A 19,069-nucleotide genomic window follows, 5' to 3' on the forward strand; every position below is an offset into this window, starting at 1 on the left:
GATTTGTTTTGTGGGGTTATATCTTAGAATTTTTTCCCAGTAGCTTGGCAGTCACAGCCACAAACTCCCTCCCCACCTCTGTGCCATGTAATCTCATCAACGGCCAAGATCCAGAGACCATAAAACAAAGCTCCCAGAAGAGAGAGATTGAGAATCTCCTGCCCCCATGCCAGGCTGTCTTCACTGAGGCCGCCTTGGAGGGGCGTGGATTGAGTTTCCCTCCCTGCCCCAAGCAGAGCCCCAGCAACCAAAAACCTCCAGAACCCAGCCACAGGACACACAGTTCAAGGACACTCTCCATACGCTTGGACAACAAGCCTCACCCATGAAGGAATGGACAGAGTAACCCAGATATGTGGGGCCCGTGGCTGAGAACTCCAAGCCTGCTTGAATCAGGACTTGACCTCCTCCACCCAGATCCCCAGTTCTCCAGTAGCTTGGCAGTCACACCCACAAACTCCCTCCAGTGCCATGTAATCTCATCAATGGCCAAGATCCAGAGACTATAAAACAAAGCTTTGGGAAGAGAGTAACCTCTTTATTTATTTTTTCTTTTTTTCCCCTCACAGCAGAGCCTGGTAAGCTGCCCAGTGATGTATTTGATATGTCAAAAACAGTAACAACAACATGCTCTTCGTGTTCCTGAAGCAAGCAGATGCCATTGGGCTACATTAGCACTAGCATGCAACAAGGGACAAATGAAGACATTACTGGCGCCTGCTCGAGCAAATCAATGAACAACGGGATGATAGTTATACAGTGATATCTTAGAATTGATGACATTAATTGCCACCTTCCAACTCCCCCCACCCCCTTTTTTTGGTTACATGCAGCAGTGTTCAGGGTTTACTCATGACTCTGTGCTCAGTTGCCATTTCTAATGGGCTTGAGGGACCATATGGGATGCCAGGGGCTAAGCCCAGGTTGGCCAAATGCAAGGCAAGTGCTCTACCTATTATACTATTATTCTGGCCCCAAAGGGACCCAGGATTTTGGAGTATAATCATCTGGGCCTGCCCAGCTCTAAGTCAAGGTCTGGGAGGAATATCTAGTTCAGATATGGAGAGGAAGAGTCCTGTGATTAGGTTAGTGTACACAGAATATGCAGATTCTCCTCTCTTAGTCTTGATCTGGACAACCCTGATGTCTAACCCCAATCCTGACAAGTGCTTTTGTGAGATAGTGCACTTCTTACCGTGTTGACTTAATCCTCAATTGCAAAGAAGATGAACTTTTGTAATCAATCCCTGCGCATTTCCTTGATCCTCTCTCTTCTTATTCTAGTCTCTCCTCTTTCCTTTTGTAGACAGCTTCCTTGTTTCTTCTAGACTCTGGCAATTAAATAAATTAGTGCATAGTAAAAGTGCCAAGTTTTTGAAGTTTCATTTATTTCAAAAGTCGTTATTTCAAGGTGCATGAACAGACTGTCCCAACACCATGCCAGGCTGTCTTCTCTGGGGCAACTCTGAGCGGGGTGGGTTGAGTTTCCCTCCCCACCCCAAGCAGAACCCTGGCAGCCAAAAACCTCCAGAATCCAACTTCAGCCATGTTCAAGGCCACTCTCCACAGATTGGAGACGAGCTGGGATGAGCCTCACCTATGAGGGAACTTGCAGAAAAACCCAGGTATGCAGGACCCATGACTGAGATCTTCAGGCTTGCTCGAATGGGACTGGGAATCCTTTCCACAGCTCCCCAGTTTTCCAATAGCTTGGCAGTCACACCCATAAACTGTCCTGGTTGCCATATAATCTCATCAAAGGCCCAAACCCAGACACTATGAAATAAAATTCCCGGAAGAGAGCAACACAGAACATCCTGGAGAGCATGGCTGCATTTGTGGCCATGCTACCTCTTATACTCTAACCCACTGATATACCAAAAGTAGTATACATTTGTTTGGGTTTAACATACATGCTTGCTATGTCTTATATAAGTGTTTAAGTGGCTCCAACAATATTCACATACTTTTATAGTGGTGGGAAGGTGCAGGGTGGTGGATTGGTGTTCAATATTATCTGTAATGAACTATTGTGAACCACTGTGTAAAAGTGAAAGACATACAATCAAGGTGCATGAACAATTCCCTTTTAATCTAAAGAAATACCGTCTCAGATTTTAGCAATAGGTCGTATTTTGGAAAGTTTGTAGAAGTCAAGTGGTAGATTCTGTTGATTGCTTTGTCCTCAATCTCTATTTTTACTTAACCTCCCATTATGGAGAGGTTAGAAAGTTAAAACTTACATTTCAATAGCTCTTTATAACTATGGTTCTGGCTGTGAAATAAGATTCTTCTGATTAACTGCATTTGTGCCAAGATATAAAAGGTGGGAGGCAGGTGAAGGCCATTTTCTTGCCTTTCTTTTCTCTTTCTGCTAGCAAGACAAGAAGGGGCAAATGTGAGTTGTGTTTGCTTCTGATTTTCAGTGTCTAATCTACAGCCTCCCAAGTTTTAGGAGGCAGTTATGGCAATGATGTCTTCTTGATGCTGCTTCTGGATTCTTGGACCCCAGCTGCGTGGATGTGATACAGTATTTTTATCACTAGAGGCAGCCTCAGAGGTGGTTCAGTTTTGTAATATTCTAGCGTGGTTCCTGCAGGCTCATCTTAGCAACTTTCCTTTTACCCTCCCCATCATTCTGTTAACATTATTTATTTACTTATTTCTTATAAAACAAAGATTTTTATTTTATTTTTTTGGTTTTTGGGCCACTGATTGAACTGGGATTAGCTGCATTCAAGGCAAACATCTTTTCCCTATATTATCTCTCTGGCCCCAGATTCTGCTAAGATTAAATCACTTGAATTAAAGTCTTTTCTGCTCAATGTTTTTTAGGCTTTCTGAGTTAAAACTTGATAATTAGATTATTTAAGTGATTTATGTTAAACGTACTCATGAACTTAGTCCTGTTCTTAGAATCCTAATTCTAAATTTGGCATAAAAACAAGATGGAAAAATATGGGTTCCTTTTTCAGAAAGAAACCATAGAGTTTTTGAATTACAGTCTCCAACTTTGTTCTGCCACATTGATTTGAGTCTGACTTCTCAGCAAATAGTTTTTCCTAGTCTATTTATTCCCTTCTATACATGTTACCAAAGTCTTGCAAAGGTCACTGCAAATTAAATAGGTAGCTATAGCTTTAAAATTATCATTAGCAGCATCATTATTTTATCTCTCTTTGTTTTAGTATTCTTGGTGAGGCATTCATTTCATTAAGTTTTTTCACTATATCCCACCATTGTCTTCGGGCTTGAAGGGTGTCTTCTGATAGGTCTGCTGTGAATCTAAGGGGTGCTCCTTTGTATATGATGTCCTTCTTTGATCTTGCTGCTTGCAGTATTGTGTCTCTATCCACCTCATCCATCATTCTGACTATGATATGCCTTGGGGATTTTCTATTTGGGTCCCTTTTAGCTGGCACCCTTTGGACTCCTTGGATCTGGATGTCCGCATTCTCTAGCTCTGGGAATTTTTTAGCAATGATGTCTTTAATGGTGTTTTTTTCACTGGGATTGGTTCCGTGTGGTTCCGGCACTCCCATGATTCTTATGTTGTTTCTCCTGTGGTCGTCCCCTAGAACTCTAATTCACTCTAGAGCCATTTTGAGGTCTTTTGCCATTATTTGTTGTTGCCTATATGCATTGTGCAGCTCATCTTCAAGCTCACTGATTCTGTCTTCGGCTGTAGTCATTCTACAATTGAGGGCTCCTACGGAGTTTTTTATTTCATCTACTGATTCTTTTAGTTGTGTGACTTCTGTTCGTACTTTTGAGATTTCTGCTCTCATTTTTTCCTGGATTATCTTGGTGGAGCGTTCCAATGCTGCATCCATATCCTCCCTTAATTTATTGGAAGTTCATCCCATAGTTTCTTTGAGTTCGTGAACCATCCTCACAATTTTCTCTCTGAATTCTTTATCCGAGAGGAGGTTGTGTTTCTGGGGAACCACTGCTGAGGTTAATGAGATATTTTCTTGGATCTCTCCTGGTGGTGGGGATTTTCGCTGTTTCTTCATGTTGTTATGGGCTTTACTATCCGGTGGTCTCCTTAGCTTGGGAGGGGTCACAACTAAGGATGTGGAGCTATGCTCTTTTTACAAAGGACTTTTCTGTGCAAGTTGATGTGTTCACTGACAGTTTTTGTGAAATTAGGGTAGGGTAGGTTAGTTGACTATTAACATATAGTGACTTAGATGACGAGGGAATTCTTCAGAGTAGTGGGTTTTATTAGTTATGGCCAAAAGATAATGCATGGAAAGGTAAAGAAATAACTGCGGCCGCATTAGCGGCCGCCACTCCGAAAATAGGCCACGCCCACTTTTGAGGCCACGCCTACAGTGAGGACATGCCCCTAACCTGCAGAGTGGGGGGTGGGTGCCAGGCGGGGGTGGGGGTGGTGGGGCAAGCCCCAAACTGCAGGCAGGGCGCGGGGAGAGGGCTTTTCCGCTCTCTTTGTTTTAAAGTACAAATCAGAGTAGCTTAAATAGGTGATGGGAATTTGTGTTTGCCTGTTGCCTGAGTCTTCCTGAATTATTGAGAGGATCAGTAAGGACAATGTAACCATCTTTACTAGCAAGAAATGTTTGGTGTGTAAATAATTGTGTCAACAGGTGTGGAAATAATTGAATTGGTAATGGAAGGTGAAAGTATTGTTTTGCATTGCAATATTTATTTTACCTGTAACAGTTGAGTAAGTGTAGCCATTAGTATATACATACAATCTTTTATTTCTTAAGCCTCTGAACATTCTTGCATCAAGTAGACATTTCCTGCTGAGAAACATATTTGAGAGAGAGAACATTTTTAAAAGAAGCATAAATCTTTTCACCATCTGCAGAAGTAAGAATTATTCTTCCGTGTTCAGCATGAATTCAGGTGACTTCAGGAGAGGGAGCAAAGATATTGCTCTGAATTTTGACTACCTAGTGAGTCCGTCTATTCTTGAAGCAGCTGTAGTTGAAGATACTCTTGATCAAACAATAGCTTAAAGGCAGAACATCACAGAAGCAGGGGATGCCTCTGAGGGATTTCAGACAAAGGGCAGTGATAGTGACATCAGTTTTTATATGAACAACATAATTCCTTCCATGAGCTGCTTGTAATATTTTTCTTTTAGTTTTCTGTAGAAATATTTCTTAAACATGTGGCTGCATTTTTTTCAGGTCTTCCTCATCTGAGAAAACATCTCTAATTTCTTGGCACCTTTATTTGACTTGATTAACACTTATGTAAATGATTAGTCTGCCTGCACCAAATTTTGAATCATTTCTTACAATGAATTTCCTGGTTAGCTACTAATTTCTTTTTCATCTTATAGAAGGAAAAAAAACCAAGAAACAGAGCTCAAGTTACTTAGCCATAATCCTACAGCTAGTAAACCAGGATTAAGAATCATATATGTAGAAGGAGCTTTTTTCCACCAATGCTTATTTTGTACATGTTGCTTATTTCCATAGGGCATCAAAGGGACTCACGCCTTGAATAAATCGTGTCTCAGGTGTACTGCAGTCAGACAGTCTGATGTGGACCGAAATACTGCACAGGGTCGTAGTTTCTTTCCTCAGTCTCACATCACAGACTACAGCCAGTCCCTGCCTCCTCTGTCAGTGCTGTCCACCTTCAGCAGTTTTTCAATCACTGGGGACAGCTTACCATGATAAAAAATATAAAATGGTACTTTTTACTATCTGCTCATTACCTTCATAAAAGCCGTTACTATAAAAGCTTCTTTTGCCTATGCCACAGAATTAATATTTCAGCCCTTTTCTGATTTTCAGTCTTTTTTTTTTTTTCAGGGAATCTTTTGAAGTACTCTAGGTCCATCTTAACTATAAAGCTGTTCAAAATGAAATGTAAAGCCCTCATTAAGGTTAAATTAAAGCATTAATTGAACTATGAAACCCAACTTTCTTTTATAGCATCATTCTTCTGAGAGAGTGTGTTCTGAGTTTCCTTTTAAGATCCCTGGAGAGATTTTCCCTTTAACCTAAGGGGTTGAGAATGTAAAGTGACATAATGACAATGAGGTGACAATTTTAATGTAACTTTGCCATCTGCTACTGATGTTCATAGCTTGTTATACCTAATTCTTCTGAATGGCTTTCCAAATCCTCCTTTGCAATTCTTCAATTCATTCTTGATGTCAGACTCATCTTTTAAAATGCAAATATGGGTCTGGAGAGTTGGTTCATGGGCTAGGGCTCTTGCCTTGCCTGTTGCCAGCCAGGCCTGATTATCAGTACCACATATGGTCCCCAGAGCACTGCCAGTAGTGATCCCTGAACAGCTGTGAGTAGACCTTGAGCACTGCTCGGTGTGATCAAAAACAGTACCAAAAGGAAAAACTGCAAGTAGGATTATGGTATTTATTTTCCAAAAATTCTCAATAGATACTAAAATAGGATTCTTAATGTAGCTTATGGCACTACCTGATTTCCATCCAGCTCTTCAGCTGAATATTTATCTGTTCTCTTTCCTGTCCCGCTGCTTTAGCTACGTTTCCTTTCAGCTACTTGTTATAATGTTATAAGCACTCTTCATATGTGCTTCCCCATTTACCTGACTATTCTACTCCTTTCTGTTCACCCAGTGAACTATGCCTCAATATTCATATCTTCAACCTAAATGTGATTTTTGAAGGAAAAAAGATTTTATTCTAGGGGTGTCATGTAATTTTTCTCTTTAGCACTTAAGGGTCAAATGAAATTTATTTAGTGTCTCTTTTCTTGGGCAGACTATAACCTCTAAAAGGAAAGGACCATACCTGATTTACTCTCACCCTTGGCAATTAATTATAAATGAATAATGAATAAATAGCAAATGAATACATATTTTCTGAAGGACTAGATGAGTAAGTGAACTAATAAATGAATCAACCATGTTTAACTTGCTTATACGACTGTTCTATTTTCCCACCAACAGAATTTCTTATTTTATAGGATGTGAGTAGTCTTTGCAAGGTTTTGTAAATACTTATCCTTGATAAAAATTTACTAATTAATGAATTGACCTGCAAAGAAAAAGATGATTTAGTTTAAGCCATTAAAAATAAAAGCATGGGGCTGGAGAGATAGCACAGCGGGTAGGGCGTTTGCCTTGCATGTGGCCGACCCGGGTTCAAATTCCAGCATCCCATATGGTCCCCTGAGCACAGCCAGGGGTAATTCTTGAGTGCAAAGCCAGGAATTACCCCTGTGCATCGCCAGGTGTGACACAAAAAGCAAAAAAAAAAAAAAAATAAAAATAAAAATAAAAGCATGATGAAATATAATGGGTTATTCTGATAAAAGAGTGCTATCTTGTGTTTTAAAGTATAGCAATGTACTGTTCTCTGCTTATGTCTAGTGATTAAAACATTCTATCCTATATTGAACTTTTGTTCTTAAACTTAATAATTTTGTGCTTAACTATTCCAGAGCATACGTTATAAATAAGGTATAGGCACAAAAATTGTCAAAGAATAAAAAAAAGTTGACAAAGCTTAAAAAAATTAATGAAAAAACAACAATATCATACTGAGTTTTGGAAAAAATGCCACCAATCCTCTTCACACATTAATTTTTACAAAAAATGATTTTAAGATATTGAATCCTCATTTTTGGTGGGAGCACTCTCCTAAATAGTGGCTATACTTGGCCAACCTGGCCTTATGTTTCAGTGCCACGGCCTGAAGATGCAAAGCAAGACTGCTGATTTTGTTTTTATTTTTGTCTTATTGGCCACAATCTGATTGTGCTCAGGAATTACTCCTGGCAGTACTTGGGAAACCTTAGACCGAGGGGATAGAAACGTGGTCGGCTGTATGCAAGATTGCAAGGTAAGCACCTTACCACTCTCCAGTCCCCACTATTTTTAAACTGATCGTTTAAGACAGGGCTCCTTAAACCTCTTTTACTCACAACCCTTTTTTGACTAAAAAAATGCAACACTAGCAAATGCTGCCAGAACCATCGCTGATTCACTGCACACTAATTTTGACTTAATTTTTGTTCATCGTGTCTTTGGAAAACTTTTACCGTTGCCAAAGTTTCATGACCCAAATATTCACTTATGTGATTCTTATGGGGCTGTGATCCATAGTTTAAGAACCTGAATTCAACTAAATTTTTTTCTGCACTAAAAATATTTGGTTAGCATAGGTAAAGGCCTTTGTCCTGGGATAATAACAGCTCCTTATTGTATTTATGCTTTTGTTTCTGAAAGTAATTGTTCTTTTCTTTAAACCTACTTGTTGGGATGCCCTAAGTAGCTAGTTAAAGACACAGTGATAATGTAAACAAGAAAGCTTAGATTTTGCCCATCAATTTATTTATTTTTGGATGAGGCTAATTTTCATGGACATAAACCATATTTATTACCTTTACAGTTATACTTTGATTTTTTTCTACTAGAAGAAGGTAACACAGGATTCTGAGTATCCTCTTCAGAGGGTAGAAAATAATCCTCCTATGCCTATTGATTCTGGCTTAAATTAACAAAGTCCCACAGCTTTTCTTGTTTTTCCTCCTTCGTACATTAAAAAAATGATTTCTGGGGGCTGGAGCGATAGCACAGCGGGTAGGGCATTTGCCTTGCACGCGGCCAACCCGGGTTCTAATCCCAGCATCCCATATGGTCCCCTGAGCACCGCCAGGGGTGATTCCTGAGTGCAGAGCCAGGAGTGACCCCTGTGCATCGCCGGGTGTGACCCCCCCCCCAAAAAAAAAGATTTCCTATATAATGAAGAAAGACAGTAAATCAGAAAAATAGTGGACATAAATTTTTGTTCTTTTTGACTAAATTGTTATAATTATCACCTTTATTTTTTTATATATTTTTTATTCTTTTGCTTTTTGGGTCACACCCAGCGATGCTCAGGGGTTACTCCTGGCTTTGCACTCAGGAATTACTCCTGGCGGTGCTTGGGGGACCATATGGGATGCCGGGGATCGAACCCAGGTCGGCTGCATACAAGGCGAACGACCTACCCGCTGTGCTATCGCTCCGGCCCCATCACCTTTATTTTAAACTCCAGGCTGGAACGATAGCACAGCGGGTAGGGCATTTGCCTTGCACCTGGCCAACCTGGGTTCTATTCCTCCGTCCCTCATGGAGAGCCCAGCAAGTTACCAAGAGTATCCTGCCCACACAGCAGAGCCTGGCAAGCTACCCGTACCATATTCGATATGCCAAAAACAGTAACAACAAGTCTCACAATGGAGATGTTACTGGTGCCCGCTCGAGCAAATCAGTGAGCAACAGGATGACAGTGACAGTGATACAGTGATTTTAAACTTCATATTTCCAGATTAGACACTCAAAGACTCGAATACATGTTTGTCTATCTTCCAATCATTGTCCCATTTTCGACTAAGGAGTCATGGAGCTAAAGTCATATGACCAGATGATGCGTGAAACTGGCTGCTTGAATTGACAGGACTCTTCTTGTTATAAGGAACGAAAACTCAATTTGAACTAGCTACCAGCTTAAGAGAAGAATATGTTTCAAAGAATTTAAAGTTGTTTATCAAATAGAAGAAAAATTATTAAAGTTGGTCAGCTCTAGAAGTGGAACAGGAATCTTAAAGTCTCAGGAATTTCTTAGGCTTTATCATATCTTCTTTTCAGGTATTTGTATCATTTCCCAGGTAATAGGGGACAAAGTTGTCTGTACTGGTGCTATGTGTTGGATTTCACAACGATGTTTTGTCTAAGTATTACAAAACAAATTATAGACATGGAAGTACTCAGTATGTTTATTATGGAAAATTTCCAGCAGATGGCACTCATATATCTTTTCTAAATAAAACCAGTAAAATGATTTGAGGGAGAGATTCTTTTTTATTTGTTTATTTGTACAAAGACAGGTGAGGTGTGTGCCGGGCTCCTTTCCTTGCAGCGGCTCTGAGGCTGTGTTCTTTTTGATTACAACTAAAGAAAGAAGAAAAATATTCTTTCACAAGATCTGGAAAAAAGAACCTAGACAATAATTTGGTCTGGATTAGGTCCCATTTTGGAGCAGTTTCCATGGCTTGGGATATAATATTATGACGAACCTTTCAGATATCATTTCTCAGGACTTCCTACTGTGTCAACACCACACACACACACTTATTGCTATAAAATGTAAAATTCTCTCATTGCTCACACAATGCAGTGATTCTACAGATAATCACAAATAGACCTTCTCTTTTAAGAGTATCCAGTGTCACCAATTTTTATACCCATTTACAAGTCCAAGGTATTTGGAAGAAATGCCTTTCTTTTAATCTGGTCAGTCAGAGTCCCTCAAGATTTTGAATTTATTGATAATCAGATTAATTTAATCACTTTCAGTCCACGCAAGATACAATAATACAGGAAAAAGAGAGAGGCCACAGTAAGAATTCCTGTTTGAAAGGGAGGAAAAAAGGAATTAACAGTTTAAGTGGAAGAACTCCAGAGAATATAGCCTTCTCCACTCAGAAGACCAGAAAGGCTTCCCCACTTTTATTTTTGCTTTTTAGGTCACACCTGGCAATGCACAGGAGTCACTCCTGGCTCTGCACTCAGGAATTACCCCTGGCAGCACTCACGGGACCATATGGGATGCTGGGAATTGAACCTGGGTCGGCCTCGTACAAGGCAAATGTGCTATCACTCCAGCCCTGGCTTCCTCGCTTTTGACTCACTAGACTGGCAACTGTTGAAGGTTATCTTAAGAAAGCCTTGTCTTGGGACTGGAGTGATAGCACAGAGGGTAGGGCGTTGCATGCGGCCGACCCAGGTTCGATTCCCAGCATCCCATATGGTCCCCTGAGCACTGCCAGTGGTAATACCTGAGTGCGGAGCCAGGAGTGACCCCTGTGTATCGCCAGGTGTGATGCAAAAAGCCAAAAAGAAAAGCCTTGTCTTGATTACTCATCCATGGTGACAGTAGACAGAGGGAGGCTGTACTCTTCTTGAAGCCCAGTTGCTTTTGGTATAGTTCAAGGGACACTGGCATTGTCTTCTGAGATGGAGCAATTACTGGTTTCTAATTTGGAGTTTTCTCAGTAAAGTGCTGTTTTTAAAGAACTTCATTTTAAACGGCTCTATTGACTCATAATACAGAAATCTTGTTGAGTCATAACATTTGACTTTGACTCTTGCCTTGAAGTTTATGCCTTCTAGAAACATACCCATAGGGCTTTGTCCACTTCCTTTGTTCTCTGTTTAATAACTTTTCCCTTGAATCAGCCATCGGGCAATTGAAGTGATGGGCTGAGTTGGTGAAACAGAGTTCAACTGTCCTCTTGCTCTGTACTGAATCCCAATTATTTACATTTTACGATCAGAAAATTACTATCATTTCTCATTGGGATGTGTATAGTAAAGGTGGTTTGGGAGAAGTCTGGGAGGTCTGGCTTTCCCTGTTGCACTGTTACCCTTAAGCATCTTATCTCCTTGTCAGTAAAATAACTTTATTGTGGTACAGAGAATTCATCTTTCACAGTTTTGCAGGCATCATGGTTTTCTGACCTCAACAGCTTTGGGTCACTAGCTCTGCACACAAAGGGCCTCTGTTTTAACAACTCTATCTATCTTTTCACTTCCTGTCCATTTTAAGAAATACAAGTTGGATTGAAGCTTATTTTCTGTTTAAAGAACTTTACTGAAAACCATGAGAAATAATCAGCATGCTTTTATTTATTAACATTCTTCCACCAAACCAGCAAAATGTTTGGCAAGATGTAATAGATAATAGTTAATATCTACTTGGTTTTATTTAAGAAAGATTATTGGTATTCGAGAGAGAGTACGGGGTTAAGGCATTTGCCTTACATGGAGATGATCTTGGTCAGATCCCCAGTACTGCATATGATTTACTGAGCTATGCCAGGAGTGATTCTTGAGTTCTTGAACCTAGGGCCAGGAATAAGCCTGCCAGCTGTGGCCCCCAATCTTCTCCACCGTTCCCCAACAAAAATCAAAATAAAAGAAAATAAAAAAAATCAAACCAGAAGCCTTGTCTCACTAGCTGATAAATGCCCACTACCTCTACCTCATCAACTAAGCTCAGCCTACCTATATAACTATAAATCTTTGTCATTTTATTTGTGCCACTTCTTAGTATTAATTTCTTAATTAGTAATCTTTGCATTAAGAATGACAATTAGAAATCAACTGTAACCAGCTTTAAAAATGGGTCGTATGCATAATTGTAAGTATCCAGAGTAGTTCACATAGAAGCTAAGCTTTTCGAAACTTCTTTGACTAACTCCACTATGTAGATTGACTTCATTCATTGTCTCTTCCACAGGCTACAGGAAAATCTGGAGAACATCTTCAGACCCCCTGGGAAAGCAGGGAGCGATTCTATAGATTCTGTTCCTGGTGAAGAATATTAGAGGAGAGTTCTGATTGATTTGGTTCAGACTAGTCATTAAAGATGAAGGCCAAAGACATTACTGAACTGTCTAATTGGCCTGTTATGTTAGATTACGAAGGACTTCAATATCCTAATATAATAATAATTGCTGGGGGCTGGAGAGATAGCCCAGCAGGTAGGGCGTTTGCCTTGCACGCGGCTGACCCGGGTTCGATTCCCAGCATCCCATATGGTTCCCTGAGCACTGTCAGGGATAATTCCTGAGTGCAGAGCCAGGAGTAACCCCTGTGCATCGCCGGGTGTGACCCAAAAAGCAAAAAAAACAACAATAATAATAATTGCTGGATTTTTGGTTGGTGTATTTTTTTATTCTGGTGAGTAGTCAGAATGAAATACTCCAGTACTTTTGAATCCACACCTGGGAGTATGGTGATTTTCTCGTAACAGTAGAAAATAAAAACCATTCTCTACTATCCTCAGCAACAACCAACTTTCTTTTAAAGTTTCTGCCAATTTTTCTTGCTGTTACCATCCTTTCAGTTTTGGAAAAACAGTCACGTTCTGCCCAGATTATGCTTTTGATGAATGTGGTCCCTGGATATTCAGCTGTGACAGTGATCTAGAGAGACAGCAGTAGAAATGGCCAATCACAAGAGCCAGTAAATCATGCCTGAATGCAGGTGTGTGATTAACAGCAGGTGCTGAAGATGTCAGAGCTGGTAAATTGGAGTCTTCCTTCCTCCTTACCTTGGTGGTGCTTTAGGTTTCCCTGGAACTGAAATTTGTGCAGAAAAAATAAACTTTGTTACAAACAGCTGCTTCGAATGCTTGGAATATATATAGACTGCTTTGCAATGGGGAGTTGCTTTCTAAAGATATATTACTGACTTTCTTGCTTGCCTGTGAACTCCTTGGGATCAGGGATCAGAGTTTATACTTCTTTATATAGCCACTCTTCCTGAAACATTTCTGTGTTCATAGATGGATCCTTACTCCAAAAGCATTTAGAGAGGTGGTATGTTAATATCACTAGATTTACTTTGTTTGGTATTCCACACAGTGGTCAGAAAGCTTAAGGGCTTTTTCTGGAAATTCTTGATTAACCAGGATGGTGATTGGGTGCGAGGGCTGGAGGATGTAGCTATAAGGACCCTGGGGCCAGGTCACCGAGTGACGTTTGGGGCTCCAGGGTCTCACTTGGCTCTACCTGGGGGACCATGCAGTGCTAGGGATGGAAATGGGGTAAGTTTCATGCAAGTTATATGCCTTAGGCCTTAACTATGTCTCTGGTCCCACACCATTAATTTTAGAAAGAAGAGTCTCAGGCAAAGTGGATCATTCTTATGCTCGAATAAACATTGATTCTGGTGCTGAAGGCATTTGGGTTCTTGTCATTTTATTTTACCTTGACAGATTTTATTTTTGAACAAGAATATTTATTAAATCAACGAGTAGTTGAGTGATAATTATGAGCTAAAACCTTGAAGTTATAGTGAACTTGATAAGTGTCTTTCTTTCATGGAGCTTTGGTTCCAGTAGGAGAATGTAGAATACAAACAAGATAATAAATGAGATAATTATAGATGATCCACAATCCCATTTTAGTATGATGTTTTACATTATCATATTAAAACGTGGTAAGTGGGAAAACCTTTTTATTATTTATTATTTATTTACTTATTTGCTTTTTGGTTCACACCCAGCAATGCACAGGGGTTCCTCTGGCTCTGCATTCAAGAATTACTTGTGGCGGTGCTCAGGGAACCATATGAGATGCTGGGAATCGAACCTGGGTCAGTCACGTGCAAGATAAATGCCCTACCCACTATGCTATAGCTCCAGCCCCGGAGAAACCGTTTTAGAAAAGGAGTAAGGTGCATGAGAATTAGAACAGCATGCTCTGGAATAAGAGATCTGAGTGGACCTTTATTCTCTTTTGGTTACTAACAGTATATCTTAAGGATAGTTATGTTACCTGAGTTTAGTTTTTTCACTTGGCAAAAAGGACTATGTATCTTCAGAAGATAGATTCGGAACTTGTTATAAAGATTAAGTTAAAAATTCAACCGGGAGAGCTAGAGAATGCGGACATCCAGATACAAGGAGTCCGAAGGGTGCCAGCTAAAAGGGACCCAAATAGAAAATCCCCAAGGCATATCATAGTCAGAATGAGGGATGCCGTGGATAGAGACACAGTACTGCAAGCAGCAAGATCAAAGAAGGAGATCATATACAAAGGCGCACCCCTCAGATTCACAGCAGACCTATCAGAAGAAACCCTCCAAGCCCGAAGACAATGGTGGGATATAGTGAAAAAACTTCATGAAATGAATGCCTCACCAAGAATACTCTACCCAGCTAAACTCTCAGTTAAACTTGAAGGAACCATACACTATTTCATGGACAAGCAACAGCTCAGGAACTTCATAGACTCAAGACCAAACTTAAAAGAAGGACTCAAAGGGCTACTATAAGACAAGGAAAAAGACCTATAAGAACAACAAACCCTACAGAAAAATGGCACAAAATCCCATGACAATAATTTCTCTTAATGTTAACGGGCTAAATGCACCAATCAAGAGGCACAGAGTGGCAAAATGGATTCGGAAACTAAACCCAACTTTCTGCTGCCTACAAGAAACACATCTGAATAGTCAGAACAAACACAGACTCAAAATCAAAGGATGGAAAACAATCCTGCAAGCAAACAGCCCCCTCAAAAAAAAGGCAGGGGTGGCCATACTAGTATCTGATAGCATAGATTTCAGGCTGAAAAAGATCAGAAGGGACAGCAAAGGTCATTTTATATTCATCAAGGGATATATACAACAGGAAGAAATCACACTCCTAAACGTATACGCACCTAATGAACGACCAGCTAAATACTTAAAAGAACTCCTAACAGAATTTAAGGAGGACATAACTAGCACCACGATAGTAGTTGGAGATTTCAACACTGCCTTATCACCTCTGGATAGATCGACAAGAACAACACTCAGCAAGGAAACGATGGCCCTGAAGGAAGAAATGGAGGAGACAGGGCTAATAGACCTATACAGGGCTATATACCCCAAAAAGAAAGAATACACATTCTTTTCCAGCGCACACGGAACATTTTCCAAAATAGACCATGTTCTGGGCCACAAGTTATACCTTCATAGAATTGGGAAGATAGAAATTGTATCAGCTATCTTTTCAGACCATGATGCACTGAAGATGGAAGTTAATCATGCACAGACGCGGAGGACCAAATCAAACACTTGGAAGTTAAACAACTCACTATTGAACAATGAGTGGGTCACGGAGGAAATCAAGAAAGAAATTAAGAGATACCTCGAAACAAATGAGAATGAAGACACAAGCTATCAGAACCTATGGGACGCGGCTAAAGCTGTGTTAAGGGGAAAATTTATAGCTCTCCAAGCCTTCCTCAGAAAGGAAGAAAGGGCCTATATAGATAGCTTGACTTCGCAGCTCAAGATCTTAGAAGAGGACCAGCAAAAGGAACCCAAACCAGATCGAAGGAAAGAAATAATAAAACTTAGAGCAGAAATTAACGATATGGAAACCCGAAAAACAATCCGTAAGATCAATGAAACAAAGAGCTGGTTCTTCGAGAAAATAAATAAGATTGATAAACCGCTAGCAAGACTCACAAACAAAGAAAAAGAGAAAACCCTAATAAACCGAATCAGAAATGAAAAGGGGGACATCACAACAGAAACCAAGGAGATTCAAAGGATCATCAGAGACTACTTTGAAAGTCTGTATGCCACGAAGCAAGAGAACCTAAAAGAAATGGACGAATTCCTTGACTCCTACAATCTCCCAAGACTGAGCCAAGAAGACGTGAAATACCTCAATAGGCCCATAAATATCAAGGAAATCGAAACTGTAATCAAAAGTCTCCCCAAAAACAAAAGCCCAGGTCCAGACGGATTCACTGGTGAATTCTTCCAAACATTTAAAGAAGACTTGTTGCCAGTTCTCCACAAGCTTTTCCAGGAAATTGAAAAGACAGGAACCCTTCCGAACAGTTTCTACGAGGCACATATCTCCCTAATACCAAAAGCAAACAAAGACACCACTAACAAAGAAAACTATAGACCAATATCCTTGATGAACACCGATGCGAAGATCCTCAACAAAATACTAGCAAATAGAATCCAACAACTCATCAAAAAGATCATACACCATGACCAAGTGGGATTCATCCCGGGGATGCAAGGATGGTTTAACATTCGGAAATCAATCAACATAATCCATCACATCAACAAAAGTAAAGATAAAAACCATATGATCATATCAATAGATGCAGAGAAAGCATTTGACAAGATCCAGCACCCATTCATGATAAAAACTCTCACCAAAATGGGTTTTGTAGGAACTTTTCTCAAGATAGTCAAAGCCATCTACCACGAACCTAGGGCAAGCATTATCATCAATGGAGAAAAACTAAGGGCTTTTCCTCTAAGATCGGGGACAAGACAAGGATGCCCACTCTCACCACTTCTCTTTAATATAGTATTGGAAGTATTAGCAATAGCCATCAGGCAAGAAAAAGATATTAAGGGGATTCAGATCGGAAAGGAAGAAATCAAGCTCTCACTATTCGCAGACGATATGATGCTATACCTAGAGAAACCTAAAAGCTCTAGTAAGAAACTCTTAGAAACAATTGACCTATACAGTAAAGTCGCAGGCTATAAAATCAATACCCAAAAGTCCATGGCCTTCCTATATGCAAACAATGAGACAGAGGAAAGGGACATGAAAAAAGCAATCCCATTCAAAATTGTGCCCCAGAAAATCAAATATCTTGGAATCAGCTTAACTAAAGAAGTAAAGGACCTCTACAAAGAAAACTATATAACTCTACTCCATGAAATAAAAGAGGACATGAGGAAATGGAAACATATCCCCTGCTCATGGATAGGGAGAATAAACATTGTCAAAATGGCAATACTCCCAAAAGCATTATACAGATTTAACGCGATCCCTATAGGGATACCCATGGCATTCTTCAAAGAAGCGGAGCAAGCAATCCTGAAATTTATATGGAACAATAAACGCCCACGGATAGCCAAAACAACTCTTGGGGAAAAGATGATGGGAGGCATCACCCTCCCCAACCTTAAACTGTACTACAAAGCGGTAACAATTAAAACAGCATGGTACTGGAACAAAGGCAGAGCTGCAGACCAATGGAACAGGGTGGAATATCCCCACACACAACCCCAAATGTATGATCATCTAATCTTTGATAAAGGAGCAAGAGATGTGAAGTGGAGCAAGGAAAGTCTCTTTAACAAATGGTGCTGGCACAACTGGACAATCACATGCAAAAAAATGGGCTTAGAACTCGACCTGACACCATGCACAAAAGTCAGATCAAAATGGATTAAAGACCTCAACATCAGACCACAAACCATAAGGTACATTGAAGACAAGGTCGGCAAAACCCTCCAGGATATTGAAGATAAAGGTATCTTCAAAGATGACACGGAACTAAGCAATCTAGTAAAAACAGAGATCAACAAATGGGACTACATTAAACTAAAAAGCTTCTGCACCGCAAAAGATACAGTGACCAGAATACAAAGACTATCTACAGAATGGGAAAGGATATTTACACAATACCCATCAGATAAGGGGTTAATATCAAGGGTATATAAAGCACTGGTTGAACTCTACAAGAAGAAAACATCCAACCCCATCAAAAAATGGGGCGAAGAAATGAACAGAAACTTTACCAAGGAAGAGATACGAATGGCCAAAAAGCACATGAAAAAGTGCTCTACATCACTAGTCGTCAGAGAGATGCAGATCAAAACAACCATGAGATACCACCTCACACCACAGAGACTAGCACACATCCAAAAAAACAAAAGCAACCGCTGTTGGAGAGGATGTGGGGAGAAAGGGACCCTTCTACACTGCTGGTGGGAATGCCGGCTAGTTCAGCCCTTTTGGAAAACAGTATGGACGATTCTCAAAAAACTAGAGGTTGAGCTCCCATTTGACCCAGCAATACCACTGCTGTGAATATATCCCAGAAAAGCCAAAAAGTATAGTCGAAGTGACATATGCACTTATATGTTCACCGCAGCATTGTTTACAATAGCCAGAATCTGGAAAAAACCCGAGTGCCCTAGAACAGATGACTGGTTGAAGAAACTCTGGTACATCTATACAATGGAATACTATGCAGCTGTTAGAAAAAATGAGGTCATGACGTTTGCATATAAGTGGATCAACATGGAAAGTATCATGCTAAGTGAAATGAGTCAGAAAGAGACAGACATAGAAAGATTGCACTCATCTGTGGAATATAGAATAATAGACACTATAAGACTAACACCCAAGAATAGTAGAAATAAGTACCAGGAGATTGTTTCCATGGCTTGGAGGCTGGTCTCTCATTCTGGGTAATTCAGGGAAGGGACCACCAAGCAAAATGTGGTTGGAGGTCATGTGGGGGAAGGGTGAGGCGGGCGGAATTCAGACTAGAGACTGAACACAATGGCCACTCAACACCTCTTTTGCAAATCACAACACGTAATCAGAGAGAGAGAACAAAAGGGAATTCCCTGCCATAGTGGCAGGGTGGGGTGGGGGGAGTCGGGTCTGGGGAGGGGGGGAGGGATGTTGGGTTTACGGGTGGTGGAGAATGGGCACTGGTGAAGGGATGGGTTATTGAACTTTGTATGGGGGAAGCATGAGCATAAAGATGTATGGATC

The sequence above is a fragment of the Sorex araneus genome, chromosome 5, assembly GCF_027595985.1.
Source record: "Sorex araneus isolate mSorAra2 chromosome 5, mSorAra2.pri, whole genome shotgun sequence".
Lineage (NCBI taxonomy): Eukaryota > Metazoa > Chordata > Mammalia > Eulipotyphla > Soricidae > Sorex > Sorex araneus.